Source organism: Pinus tabuliformis, chromosome 2_1 (assembly GCF_031772625.1).
Source record: "Pinus tabuliformis cultivar Carrire ecotype Pingquan chromosome 2_1, CPIR1, whole genome shotgun sequence".
NCBI lineage: Eukaryota > Viridiplantae > Streptophyta > Pinopsida > Pinales > Pinaceae > Pinus > Pinus tabuliformis.
Window position 1 is genome coordinate 938,997,551 of NC_142299.1, and position 14,992 is coordinate 939,012,542.

The window sequence follows — 14,992 nt, forward strand, 5'->3', positions numbered from 1 at the left end:
CACTTGAGAGGCAGCCAAACTTTTCACTATTTCTCTCAGAAAATAATTTTCACCTGTGGGATTTGGATTCTTCACTGATGTAATTCATAATGATGATGTAATTAAAGTGTGTTTTTTTTACCTGGGGTAGATACATCAGATGAATGGCCTAAGTGGCATGTAATGAATTAGTTTGCTTCATATTAGGGATGAGTCAATTTGACCACCCTAGTCTTTAGCTATCAGTTCAGTCTTTTCTACAACTGCTCCTCCTCTCATGGATTCGACCCCTGAGGCTAGGATTAGTTGTTTTGAGGCCTATATCATGTAGTTTCTCAGTATCTTTACTGGTTGGACTCAGTGTGGATGCTCAGAGCTTGATTATACACCTTTGTAAGCAGTTTGGCAGGAAATTAATAAGAATTATAGCTATTTTTATGGGATCCCTATGGTATGTAGTACTAGTACAACTTCTTCTTATGTGGTTATATGTTTATATGTTTTATGTATGCCATCAATCATTTCATTTCTTCTAGTTGAATGTTTTCAAGTTTGATAGGTAGAATCCATTACATCAGTGCTCTGCCTTGGGAAATCATTCACCATTTCATGTTTTTTGCAGTCTAAGAAGGATCCATGATTGTCACATGCCCATATTAGCTTCTCACTAGTCTAAAACATCCCACCCCATTAAGCCCAAGAGTGAAAAAGCCTATGCCCACCTTGCCCCATAGAACACCCTGCATTTCTGACCTAATTTCCCAGACCTAAACTGCCCAGCTCCTCTTGATCCGGCAAAACCTCTACAAAATCCAATCAAAACTTTTGTGCTACTATACCTAGCCTAAAATCCTTTACCTGATCCAGTCATATTGACTGAGATCCTTATGGAGAGAGCTGTTATAAACATTTTTGTGCCTTACAGCTATAAGCATGAAATGTCCATAAACCAAGGGATCCTAAGTCCCTAAAGATGTTGTTCCAGCTCCTAAAGAAACAAGGTCAACAAATTACAGCTTCTCCCAGAAGTTCTCCACCAAAAACTGCTCAAAACTAGTCAAAGCAGGATCATTTCAAGTGCTCCACTAGCTGGCTGCGTTGCAAAGCACCCAAATACACTGGCTAGGTGCGTTGCAACACACTTGAATGCACTACCAGGGTGCGTTGAGCGGGAAATGACAAGTGGCAGAGTCATTCAACGAGGTGGAGAGACAATGGAAGCTTCCAGAATCTTCTCCAATGACACTTGCCTCACTGAATTCGACCAGTGATGAGTAAGAGGTTCTCAGTCTCCAAGTGGAAGCAAGAACTGATAGAGAGAAGCCACTAATCAACTCATGGGATGACTCATCCTCTTTGCATACATCTATATATGGATCCCTCACCAAGAGATCCGGAGGCTGGAATTTTGTACATTGTAGAGAATTGCTGTTGGTTTTGTGATTGATATCAGAGTATTGGGTGATTTATGCTTTGTTGGAGGTGAAGAAGGGATTCTATGCTGCAAGGCTGATGCTGGATCAGGACTCATCGGTTGTAACTCCTCCTGGATCTTCTTGTTTTATCAATAAAACTACTTGAGTTTCTCCTACATGATTGTATATCTAATGTGTGTTATATTTGCATGTTTAGCTTAAATCTGATCCTAAGCTTTTTAAGAACATAAATCTATGTCTTTGTGTAGTTTCTCTCTTCTGTGAACTTGCAGGAACTTGGTGACGCTGGGCAAGTGAGGGAGCAGATCGGTGGAAGCTGGCAAAGGGAGGATAGATTGGATCGATCAACTAGCGCAAGACACAGGTCGGTTCATCTTAATCATCTTCGTTTATAGTTCATAAAGAAGAATACAAGAGTAGTTTTCCTTGTTTGTTTCTGAGGTCTCTGTCACAACCCTGTGGGATAGGGTCATTTTGAATAGACACTTTTCCCGAAAACAAAATGGCGACTCCGCTGGGGATTGTGTCTAGTTAGTTTATTTGTGTTTCTATTGTTGTTCATCTCATAAACTTAGGAGTGGCGAATCGAACTGCATTTACCATTTACAAATGCAAAGTAGACATCTGCTACTCTAGTCCATTCACTGGGCCTGTTTATGATCTGAACACTTGACTCACAAATGATCTGATTACCCTTTGTGATAGCTCTCAAACCTCTTGTAAATCAACCCTCTGATTGTGCACATTTGATTGCTTTTTATCTGGCGAAAAACCATAGATTAAACTGCAAACCGTGACCCAGAACCCAGAGAAAATTCTCGTTTCTACTTCAGTGCAGGCTCTGTGAAGAGACTCTGCATTTCAGCGCAGTTCCCGAGAGGGCTACCTACGTTGCAATTCAGTTCCTCTGTGTAGCAGGTGCGTTGATCAGCCTAGCCCTGCCTAGCTGAGGTTCTTTGCTCACTTTTTCCAGTTTTGCCTCTGATTTTTGCAGCCTGTGATCAGTGTGTTTGTCTGTCTGAAAGCCCCTTTTCTTTGCCTTAATTCCACCTCAGTTGTATAAAAGAAACTGTATTTGTTTTTGTCTATTTGTTACGTCATTTACAGTTTCCCATTGCAAAAGTAAACTGGTCATACTGTCGCCCTTAGATCTAGATCTGTCGTAAGTGTCGTTTTGATCTTAGGAGAAAGTTTATTTGCTGTTGACAGTTGATTACGCTTTTATTTTTGCCTTTGGCTTGAATTTGTGAATTTCTAGTGTCGAAACAAGTGTTTACTTCAAAATCATAAAGTGTTGTAATCGTCTCTACCTTTTTATTTCGAAAAAAAGCTTGTTTGTGTTTTTCACTTGAAATCGAATTCAAATTTGTACAACAACTTTATTTTTAGGCATCAATATTAAGAAAGTGAAAAACAAATACATGCACAAGTGCATTTGCATATTGACAGTTTGTATGGCTTGATTTAGGAAAAGTGCATTTACAGTGTGCTCTTTGCTCTTTGAGAAAAGATTGTGTCTTTCTTTTCCCCTTGTAGCTAGGATTTTCATTGCTGAAAAGAGATAAAAGCTTGCTTATCATCTTTAGACTACATTTTAGGAATTATATCTACATCTCGTGGTGAACCCAAAAGGCAAACTTCATAAGAAAGATCAACCTAAAATAAATTCAATGAACTTAGCAACGCTTTGTAACTTAACGCACAACATCTAGAGGTCTAGGCTAGAGACGTATTCCGGCGTCGTAAAGCCTGGTAACTGTTGTCCTCACTGTTGGTTGGGTGATTCCTCCACTTTGAGGCGATAAGTGCCAGTACGGACTTGTGCTCCCACGTACCGTCGAGTATATATTGGGAGACCCCTATAGGCATAAAACCTTTATCCATAGGAAGCCGTGTCGGCCGCCCTACTTATCGCAATGCACTGAACACAGCATTCGGGAAGATTGACCGCCCGTACCCTAAAAAGTATTCTATGGTTTTGCGATTGGTTTGGAACTCCCTCTACCTAGACCTCCAGAGCAGTCCCTTTCGTTCCTTTTCAGACTCCTTAACGGAAAAGGTCCATCTGAGCACTTGTCACTTCAGGCTCATTAAAAATCGAAGGAGACTAGAGTCATCTTTTGTTTTTTCTCGACTCTTTAAAACTGAAAAAACAAAGTTGTGTCAAAGCGTCTTAAAATTTATTTTAAACGGAACATTCATACCCTTTTTCCTATGTAGATCTTTAGGTTGAGAAAATGTAGCCTACCAACCAAGGAATTCCCCTTGGTGGAAATCCTAGTCCTTTCTCCTCTTGGGGAGATGTTGGTGCGCCCCATATGGCCACATTGTCGCTTCTAGGACTCACAATTGGCTTGCCAGTTTGGCTCTTCTCAACCAATGTCGTTCAGAACACTACTATTCCTGAACAGTCGAATTAGCAGTTAGACGAGTCTAGAGTTACCCACCAACCTTCTACTTCCTCTAATTCTTCCTCTCTTCCTTCCTCTTCACTTAACAGGACTGGTAAAGCTAAAAACCAGGTTCCTAAGGAGAAGAAGGAAAAGAAGAAGAAAGAGAAAAGGAAGAAGGAGCCAAAGGCGAATAAGGGAAAATGAGTGTCGTCTAATGAAAATCCACACACAACACCGACCAGGCCTAAATTGCCATGTGTCATTTGTAGAGGAGACCACTTTCACAGAGATTGTCCTTACATCCCCCGGATACTAAGGGACTAGTCTCCTTGTTTGCACAATCCGGTGTCATCAACCTCTGGAGATCATGTTGAAAGCACATCGTCAACTAGTGAAAGTGAAGCCCCAGGACAAAAAGGGAAAGCTAGATTTCCCTGTAGGCTGTTCGAAGGCAACCATGCCCTCCACCGTTGTCCCTTCTTAGACGAGGCTAAAAGAGTTTTGGATGATTGTCTGGTTTCACCGTTACGACTTCCTCCTGGATATAAAAAACTCTTGCCGAGTCCGTCACTAGTTGAGAACCCAGCTGGCCCGCTCAAGTGGTTGGCTGAAGCGTCTATCATTGAGGATAAACCAACTGAATCCATACCAGATGAAAGTCAAAAGGTCGAGGCGGCAGTTGACCTGGTCTTGCCTTCAGAGGTTTTATCTTCGAATGATACAGTCACTGAAAAGGATAAGGATGACACCGTCCAAATTCTTTTCATCAACACAGACTTCGACAAACATGGGGGTAATCCACCCATTCCTTTACCGCAGGAAGGAATTTCATCAGAGCCATACCCGGCCATCTACTTGGTCCCACCTCCAAGCAACCTAGTTGTATCCTTCGACTGGAATCAACTAGGCAGACCTCGTTTTCCAGCAAGCATACCATTCCAAATTATCGTTCAAATATATAGAATGGTCATGGCTGGCACCATCATAGATGAGGGGGCTTCTGTGAGTATCCTTTCCTCTATTGCTTGGAAAGTGCTTGGTTCGCCATCACTATTGCCTGAGATGAGAAATCTAACAGGCTTTGATAAAGGAACCAGTCGACCTTTAGGGATCCTTCCCGATGTGCCCATAACATTGAGAGGGAAGATAGTTCACCTGAACGTCATGGTCGTTCAAGGACCCTTGGATTATAACCTACTCCTTGGACGAGACTATATTTATTACATGGGAGCCATCGTCTCCTCACTCTTTAGAGTAATGTGTTTTCCGCACGAAGGAAGAGTGGTCAAGCTCGTGGACCAGCTTTCATTTCCCCTGATCATGCATCGCAAATAGTCATATACCGTCCCTAAATGGTCTCTTCACGCAAGAAATGTCTCAAGTCCCAGTCCATCCTCCCGACGAGCACGAGTAATCTGGAAGGATATGACTGAAACCCAGGGGGCATGCGTCCTGGTCTGCTTCGGCAGGAAAACTTCGGGTATAGAGTAGGTTTCCGCGGGAGAATATGACTAGTCCGTACCCCGTCCGTGATTGGAAGAGGGGTTGTTCTAGAATAAGATTCTCTTGTCAAAGTTATGAGAGTTGGTTGATCTCGCCACTCACCTTTGTCTATTTCGGTAGACATCACCGAAGAAGTGTTTTGTTTGCACCGCGAATAGAGCAATCTTTGGGTAACCTGTAAGAGGTAGGCCTCTCCTGATAGAACAAATGTTTTGTCTGCAAATTGAGGGGTAACTTTGAAACTCTGTTTTATACCTGGGGGCATGCAAACCTTTTGGAGTGCAAGCAAAGGGCGACTATTTATTTTTTAAATTTTTAGGTCCTCCCTTTAAACCCGTAGGCTAACCCTTTAAACTCGTAGGATTAGTCGTCACCTAACTTGCATAAAGAAAGGATGCGGGGCAAAGCTTTGTAAGGTGCAAGCTCCATAAAAAATGGCATCTTCGGTGAGACATTCTTATCATATGACTGGATTAATCGAGCAGTTTTAGCGCATAGTTCAAGCTCGTTAAAAAATAAACATAAGATCGAGCAAGTGTTTCCACCTGCGTTTAAGCTCGTTAAAAAATGAACTATCCTCCGGTAAATAACCATCATGAATGAAACATTTTCAGCCATTAAAGCCTTGGTCGTGTTTGCACCGTCACCTCCACTTTTCATTTGGCCGATCATTCAACTCCATTTGATTGTTTACCCATTTTGATGAACAGCTACGAAGAGTGATTTCACTAGCCATCCTTGTGACACTGCCGTGATTGGAAAATTCCAAACCTTACCTGGAATCAGCTGCTACCCTTTTATCACTCGTTCCTCAAAAGACGAGTCTTCTTTAAGCTCTTTTCATCTGACTCGTAAAATATGAAAAGATTGCCGAGTTTTGGCCTTCCAGCTCGTTAAAGCGACAGGAAATGCTATCCCTCCTCTAGATTTTAATCTTTTTGGACCTGAGGGATTATTGCACAAAAAGATCGAGCGCTTGTTTTGTTCGGCTCGTTAAAATTATCGAAAATTCATCCCTTCTGTATTATTTTATACTTTTTCGGACTTAAGGGATTAGATGATGAAAAAGGAATTCTGGAGTTATCTTTACGTACCTTTTAAGACTCCCTAAAAAGGAAAAGGACCGAGTTATCCTTGTCGTTAGGCTCGTTAAAACATAGCGATGGGTTTGCCCGAAGGGCAAATTATAGAACAAGCATATGTTATCCTCCTCAAGCTTGAAAAAAATAAAGAGGTACTGGTCAGAAATGACTAGGGAAAAATTGGGAAGAAAACTCAAAGAAACTTTATTGGTAGCAAGTCGCTCTTCAACATGACACTTCCGCTCCGTGCCAGAGTCGGGTTGGGTTGTTTCATTCACCGGTCACATCACCATGGTCACACCATACCATCCACATTTGGGGTAAATGCTACCGATCCATCACATAAGTGTCACCGACATGTTCAAGAGAAGTCATCCAGAGAAGTCACCCGTGTCCCATCCACTACCATACATTATACTTCACTCTTTCATGACCGCCACCCTGAACCGTATGTCACCAGATCGTTTTCACCTCCATCAAAATCATTTGCTCCGTTCCGTGTCATTGATGTGGGATTCATTAAGGCCCTCCTTTGATGGATCGCTTCTTGTCGACATCAGCTCATTATCCAAGAAGTTGATCTAGGAACACCCCTCCAGTACTTTGAAGCTTGCATGCCTCAATGGCAAGTTTCTCACTTCCGACGACAGGTATACATCAATGACCTTCGACCGAAAGATTTTGCGTGGTGTTCAACGCCAAGTCCTTTATTCACACCACGTGAATTGTACTGCAGTACCTTGGGGGTCATTATCATTATCGGTGATTCCTCTCGCGCTTGTTAACAGTTTACATCATTGACTGGTAATCAAGCGATGTCTTTCCATGTTCGACTTCAAAACATTTCTCACATGGATCGACTTGTACTTAGAGTGAAGATCGGACGAGATTGAAGACCTCGGATCTAGTTTCATCCATCCAGGCTGCGATATATATTCAGGAAAAATAAAGACATTGGAATGTACAGCATTGCAGCACAGATAATCATCCTACCGAAAGGATGATGACTTCACCAGAATCATCAGTCTACCATCAGACGATTGTCTGTCCTATGTACATGAAAATGAATTTATAAAGCTGAGCATGGGAATGACCGCCTCAGCTAGATCATGAAAATAGTATGAAAATAATGTATTGTATTGTATCTCATTACAGGTCTCCTCTCCAGCATTAGAAGAACTTCGGATCCTCCTAATAAAGCATTTCACCCGATAAACGGCCTCATACTTTAGGGGGAAACTGTTATAGACATTTTTGTGCCTTACAGCTATAAGCATGAAATGTCCATAAACCAAGGGATCCTAAGTCCCTAAAGATGTTGTTCCAGCTCCTAAAGAAACAAGGTCAACAAATTACAGCTTCTCCCAGAAGTTCTCCACCAAAAACTGCTCAAAACTAGTCAAAGCAGGATCATTTCAAGTGCTCCACTAGCTGGCTGCGTTGCAAAGCACCCAAATACACTGGCTAGGTGCATTGCAACGCACTTGAATGCACTACCAGGGTGCGTTGAGCGGGAAATGACAAGTGGCAGAGTCATTCAACGAGGTGGAGAGACAATGGAAGCTTCCAGAATCTTCTCCAATGACACTTGCCTCACTGAATTCGACCAGTGATGAGTAAGAGGCTCTCAGTCTCCAAGTGGAAGCAAGAACTGATAGAGAGAAGCCACTAATCAACTCATGGGATGACTCATCCTCTTTGCATACATCTATATATGGATCCCTCACCAAGAGATCTGGAGGCTGGAATTTTGTACATTGCAGAGAATTGTTGTTGGTTTTGTGATTGATATCAGAGTATTGGGTGATTTATGCTTTGTTGGAGGTGAAGAAGGGATTCTATGCTGGGAGGCTGATGCTGGATCAGGACTCATCGGTTGTAACTCCTCCTGGATCTTCTTGTTTTATCAATAAAACTACTTGAGTTTCTCCTACATGCTTGTATATCTGATGTGTGTTATATTTGCATGTTTAGCTTAAATCTGATCCTAAGCTTTTTAAGAACATAAATCTATCTCTTTGTGTAGTTTCTCTCTTCTGTGAACTTGCAGGAACTTGGTGACGCTGGGCAAGTGAGGGAGCAGATTGGTGGAAGTTGGCAAAGGGAGGATAGATTGGATCGATCAACTAGCGCAAGACACAGGTCGGTTCATCTTAATCATCTTCGTTTATAGTTCATAAAGAAGAATACAAGAGTAGTTTTCCTTGTTTGTTTCTGAGGTCTCTATCACAACCTTGTGGGATAGGGTCGTTCTGAATAGACACTTTTCCCGAAAACAAGAGCCCTCTCCTAGCCTAGTAGGGCTAGCTACTTGGCTAAGCTTGGTTTGTGGTTACCCTGGCATTGCCTCCCTTCAGCCTGAGGTCAAACTAGGTGATAACATCTACCAAATTAGAGAGAGCATCCTTCCATCCGATGGAGTGCCTTGAAGCACTACAATCAATAAGACATATTCCCAAATAATCTGAAGGAGATAGCCAATACAGGATAGCACTTCTTTATCTTATCAGAAACAACATTTGATTCTTCATACCTGGGGTTCCTTGCTTTCTTGAAGAGTTAGTCATTACCTTGATGACCTGCACTATCATTCATCTACTCATTGAAGTTGTCCCTGGAATGATTGTTATCATCATCAAGTGATATGTCCCTGCCATTCAGACACTCCTTCACATAATGGCCAAACTAAGATGCCTTTCCTTCCACCCTGAGATCTGGTCTTCCCAATGAAGTGATCTTTCGATAGGCCATATTCTGTTGTGCCATTCTGATAATATTCTCTGCTTTTATTTCACCCTCGATGAATTTGAAGAGGGATGAGGAGCCTATTGATCCTTTTGTCCTTTCCTAATTATCTTCAGTTATCGCTCTTTCACTCTTGCTTGGGCATTGTCTTCACCTTAGCTCTGATAGCATGTTAAGTTTAGGTATGTTATATGCTTAGAGAAATTTATTTCAAATTTAATAGTTAGCTCAATATCTTTAGCAATCACATCAGCATTAAAACTATAGATAGAACATAAACATAAATCGCAGAAGACAAACCAAGACAAGAGGACAGAGGATGTGGCACTAGCCAGGGACAAACCCCAATGTGGGGAAACCCTTGATCAATTCTTCTTATATGTTCTTCAATAGTTTAGCAGAGAGAGAGAGAGAGAGATAGTACATTTAAAACATAAGTCAATACTTTAACTAATATATTATCTCTACATGAGATCAATTGAAGACATGTTGCTTTAACTGATTCTCCAAGATTACTTATTCACCTATCATGTGTTGCATCACGTCCATATGCTGCACCTCACCATGCTGAACCATGCTACACCCATCATCACAATACTAGACCTCATGTTGCTATTGTCCCACTGTTTACCTAGTGCCACAGCTACACCATGCTATGCCAATGTGCTTGTTGCACCATTGCTACTTTGTGTCTTAGCTGCATCAAGTACTATATTGTTGTCCCATACAGCACTCTACTTGCAATTGTCCATGCTTTACCATGCTGCTGCTATCCATGTTTCTTCATGCTTGCAGTTGTCCCATGTTGCATCATGTTTTACTATGCATGTTATAATACCTCATCATTACCATGCTATCCCATTGCAACACCTATGTCTACCAATACTAATCATATGTATTTCTTCCCATTGGTATTATGACTGTGTTCAGGTTAGGGCTACCACATAGTCGGGAGATGAGTCCTTTTCGCACTGCAGTTTATCTTAAAGAGTTTTCCCTCATGCCATGCTGCCCGTTTAAGGTGTTTTACATCCTTGACAGTCCTTGACACAACCTCAGTTATGTGCTCTGGCTTGTAGCCTAGCACAACAGCTAGCTGTAGCACTCCACCTTCCCAAACGATACCCAAACAGTAGTGTTTCTTTCCTCATGAACTCAGACCAGCTGACAACACTTACCTGCGCTCAAACATGTACATATACAACTCTGAATCTCTCCTCATGATTTTGACTTCCCTGTCTTGCTGTTGTCCATGCCCACATTGCTTCATGCTATGATAAGGTCCCTTCTACTATGGATGAAGTCCTTCTTATGTTGCAGGTAGGGCCTTGACTCGGGGCTCCTCTTGACAATAGTTTAGGGATTCCTCTTGACAGTGGTTTAGGGCTCCCATTAGATATGGATAAGGGTCTTCCCTTTGTTGCAGTTAGGGCTCCCTTTGCTGTGGATTAGAGCCTTCCCTTTGTTATGGATTAGGGTTCCCTTTGCTGTGGATTAGAGCCTTCCCTTTGCTGTGGATTAGAGCTCCCTTTGTTGTGGATTAGAGCCTTCCCTTTGCTGTGAATTAGGGCTCCCTTTGCTGTGCATTATAACTCCTATTGGCTGTAGCTAGGGCTTCTTAGATCTTCAGCTAGATCTTCTCCAAGACTGCGGCTAGGGCTCTCTTAGATGACTACGTCTAGGGCTCTTTTAGATGACCCTCTCCACTGCGTCTTCCTTGAGAGAAGACAAACCCAAAACAAGTGGAGAGAGGGATATCATGAGAGTTCTATTCTCAAATGATTCAAGGCACCTTTATTTATACAAAACCGTGGAGCACATGAGGGGTTTATTTGGTTGTTGGCTGACCTTGGCGAATTGTCTCATAACACAAATAAATTCATATCTCCATGAATAATTATCAGAAGTGAATGATCTTTAGATCAATCCTACACCTCTCAATGAGAGGGATCCAAGAAAAATATCAGCTGCCATTAATAAGATGACCCACATAGAGTTTGGCCCTACTTGCCAATTTTAACATTGTATGACATATGCATTAAATGTTTTCAAAAGTCATTCATTTATCCTCATCATCTAACTCACGTAGTACTCATGAATATTTTATGTTTGAGGTTCGAGCATTGCAAGCAATAGGTTCCAAGATACTTAGATATCAGTAAGGGGGTGTTACAACCATACATGAATGTGTTTTGCTAGAGCCTTGCCAATTTAGAAGTTGGCTTTAGGGTGGATAACCCCAGGTGGATGTGATCGTATCTTTCCTTAGTCTATAATTAACATCCTTAGCGGCTTCAGTGCCATACCTTGTGTTGTGCCTTGTGGCCCTCTTTGGCTCACAGTTGTCATCTTTGTGATGTCCAGGATAATTGCAACTATTACCACAGTGGCATATCCACTTTGACAAATATGTGAAATGTGTTAGGACATTTAACCCCTCAAAATCATGTAATGCTACCTCTCAGTTAACCTAAGAACTCTTCAGGATATAGATAACATAATCAACAACAAAATCAACCTACATATCAAATCATCAAAACAAGAAAAATACATAAAATATATATATCTCTCCTACCTGTGAAGCTTTTCAGATTATGTTTTCCCCTTCAACCTCAATAAAGGTGCAAAGCAACATAAAAATGCAGAATGATTGACTAGATAAAATCATAGAAGTAATCTTTTTTCATAGGCACTTGACCAAGTCACCAAAATGATCTGCAAGGGCAAAGAATTATCTTGCAATTTAGAAAATACAACTAAAGACAAGTTTCCATGAATTGCAGACAAGGATATGCACTACAAAAAATTTAGCCATGCAAACTAAAAGAAGACAGAAAATACTCTCTATCATTTCCTTCATAATACAAGTTCCTGAACTACCACAAGTAGCATGATCTCTTTTCTTTGGTTCATTTCATTTACAGAGAGCTACAGATGTGCATTCAGAATTATAGAGGTATTAGCATTCCATTTTCAAGGGACTGCATTCTAAGATTCCTATAGTTAATTTTACATATTGTACTTATATGACTAACATTGATGTGCATACCTACAACTCTACCCTAATCATAGTATGCATTTCTCTTGACAAGTCAATATGACTAAAATATTCAGCAACCATCATTGGCAGGCTCAATGGAACTAAGTTATTTCCTTGAAGCTGTGTACAGTGTTCTTTAGCATCAACCTGAGCACAAATAACTATGAATGTGAGGCCATTGTAGTGGGATTTTGGCAGGATATTAACAACAATATCAAGGGTCTTTCCTAGCATAACCTCCATCAAAAATTGCACATCATACTCTGGTTTGTTATAATTGTCATTGTGCAATAATACACGATATGGTGGAGATTCCTTCCTTGATTTTAATTTTATTATAGTGACAAGCAAATAGAAAGAGAGTTAGAAGATGCATCGAAGGAATTGGAAATTCTAAAGACATCATAGCTATTTCATTGACAATGAAAATAAAATTCAAGTAAAATTCTAGTCACATACACTTTAATATTCATGTCCTTCAAAGTAGATATCTGTATTTGACAAAAGTTCTACATAAGACAATACAATGAAAAATGAATATATTCATAAGTCATCATTCTATTTACCGTAGATCAAACTCTGATTCTTGACCAGGTGTAGTTTTCTCAATTGTTGGCATCTCTATCAATCCACTACCTTTTCCCCATGGTATGGTTGATCTAATTGTAGAAAACACCCGGGTCATGCATGTCCCTTTTGATTGTGATATTTTGTCACCTTGGAGACTTTGCAACGTTGTTGTCTTGTGGTTGTTCTCCTCACATTTCCATATTTGTACATGTAGTAGCTCACACATGCTTAATTGCTAATTTACCCATAAGGGAAAGCTAACTTATGTTGATATGATTGGGGATGGGGAAGAATTAATCTTGAAGATATCAAACTAGCCATCACTTTTGACCCTACTTGAGAGTACAAGCTCATGTTGTACATAACGAGAAGACAACTTTAGAATCGTGGGCCTCTTTCCATTATTCCTCTTTCATTGTTGTTTGTTTCCATAACATTTTTTTTTTCCTTTACTGCTTTCCATTGATTTCCAGTTGGAGAATACTTTATGCATGCCCAATGATTGAAGGTCTGGCTGGTAGTAAACTGTGGTTGAAATTTCAACCTTTGAGATGAGAGCATTAATCTTGTGGATAATACATGGGGGATATGGAAAAGGTGCATCCAAAAAACTGGAATGCCTTGCAATACAACCTTAATCATAATAACCCTTCTGCCAAGCGAGAGCCATTTATGGTCCCAACAGGTCATATTTTTTTCAAATTTAGTTACAAGCCATGCCCAATCTTGGATTTTATATTTGCATGGTTTTAGGAAGCATCCCAACTACTTGAAGCTGACAAACATAGGACGTATTTTCACCCCAAATAATGAAGCAATCTCAAAAATCACCTCCGTGTTTGCTTCATCTGAAATAATCTCATTCTTGTTTTTGTTGATGAACAAACCAACATTTTTGCCAAATTTCTCAAAAACCTTGTGGAAGGACACCCATTCAAAATATTTTTCCTCCCCAATGTAGAGGACATCGTCCACAAACAAGATGTGAGACAATATGCAATTTCTAGAGATATTACAATCAGAAGTTGAGCCCACCTTCATCATGGCTTTGATCCCTCTACTGAAAGCATCCATTACAAGGATAAAAAGAAGGGGTGACAACACACAGCCTTGACGAAGCCCCCAGTGGATCTTGAATAATTGTGTGGGTTCACCATTGATAAGTACCACCATATATGTCATATATATGAGGGCCTTAATCCATTGGACATGTCTGTGTGTCTTTGTATAAAATCATGATGAGAAACTCCCAATCCACACAATCATATGCCTGATTGAGATCAATTTTCATAAGGCATGATTTTAAATTTCTGGTTTTGATAGAGTGTATGCACTCTTGGACTATTGCTACATCATCCTGTATTCTCCTGTTAGAAAAAAAGCCAAATTTCTCCAACGTAATGTGTGGAGATAATATCTTTTTGATTATGTTAGAAAGGAGCTTAGAAATCATTTTATAAACCAAATTACATAAGGATATGGGTATATAGTCTGCAAAAGAAAGAGAGTTTTCTTTTTTGGGAATTAATTTGACAAAAGTGGAGTTTATTACACTTGGAAAATGCCCAAAAATTCTAGTAGCTTACACCATGCTAACAAGATAAGGACCCATCAACTTAAAGAAGAACATGAATAGATCAACAAGCCAGCCATTGGGTCTTGGACTCTTGTCCTTGGCCATTTCCTTAAGTGTTTGAAACAAATCCTCATCCAAGATTGGAGCATCCATTAAAGAAACACCCTATTTATTGACCATCTCCAATTTTTCTGCCATATTATCACCTTCCACTTCCTTGAACTGATTTCTGAAATATCTAAGAGCCTCCTTTTCTAAATCTTTGACAGAGTTGTGGATGTTCCCAACTTCATCTTTTATAGCCCATATGGAGTTATGGTGTTTCCTCTTTGATGAAACCCTATGAAAAACATTTGTATTGCTATCTCCACTCTTGATCCAAAACAACCGAATTTTTTGATGTCAATCCTCTTCCTGTAGCTTGATTATTTGTTCCTTCTTCATCACCACATTTAGAATGGTCTTTTATTGGTGCTTAGAAAAGTAGCCTGAGGCAATTGGGTCAAATAATAGAGAAATTTCATTCTCAGTGGATAACAATTCCCATATGATCTCTTTTTTGTGATTGTATAACCAAGCTTTGACATCTTTTTTTTAGTCTCTTGAGTTTTAACCAAATCTGCAATAATGGATTTACAATGGTCAAAGAGATTGGGGAGTTCCAAGAG

At 40.3% G+C, this 14,992-nt stretch overlaps 1 pseudogene; it reads right to left on the reverse strand.

Annotated features, from left to right (window-relative positions):
* Nucleotides 1-12,248: 12,248 nt before the first annotated feature.
* Nucleotides 12,249-13,069, reverse strand: LOC149203727 (ATP-dependent Clp protease adapter protein CLPS1, chloroplastic-like; annotated as a pseudogene).
* Nucleotides 13,070-14,992: the final 1,923 nt, after the last annotated feature.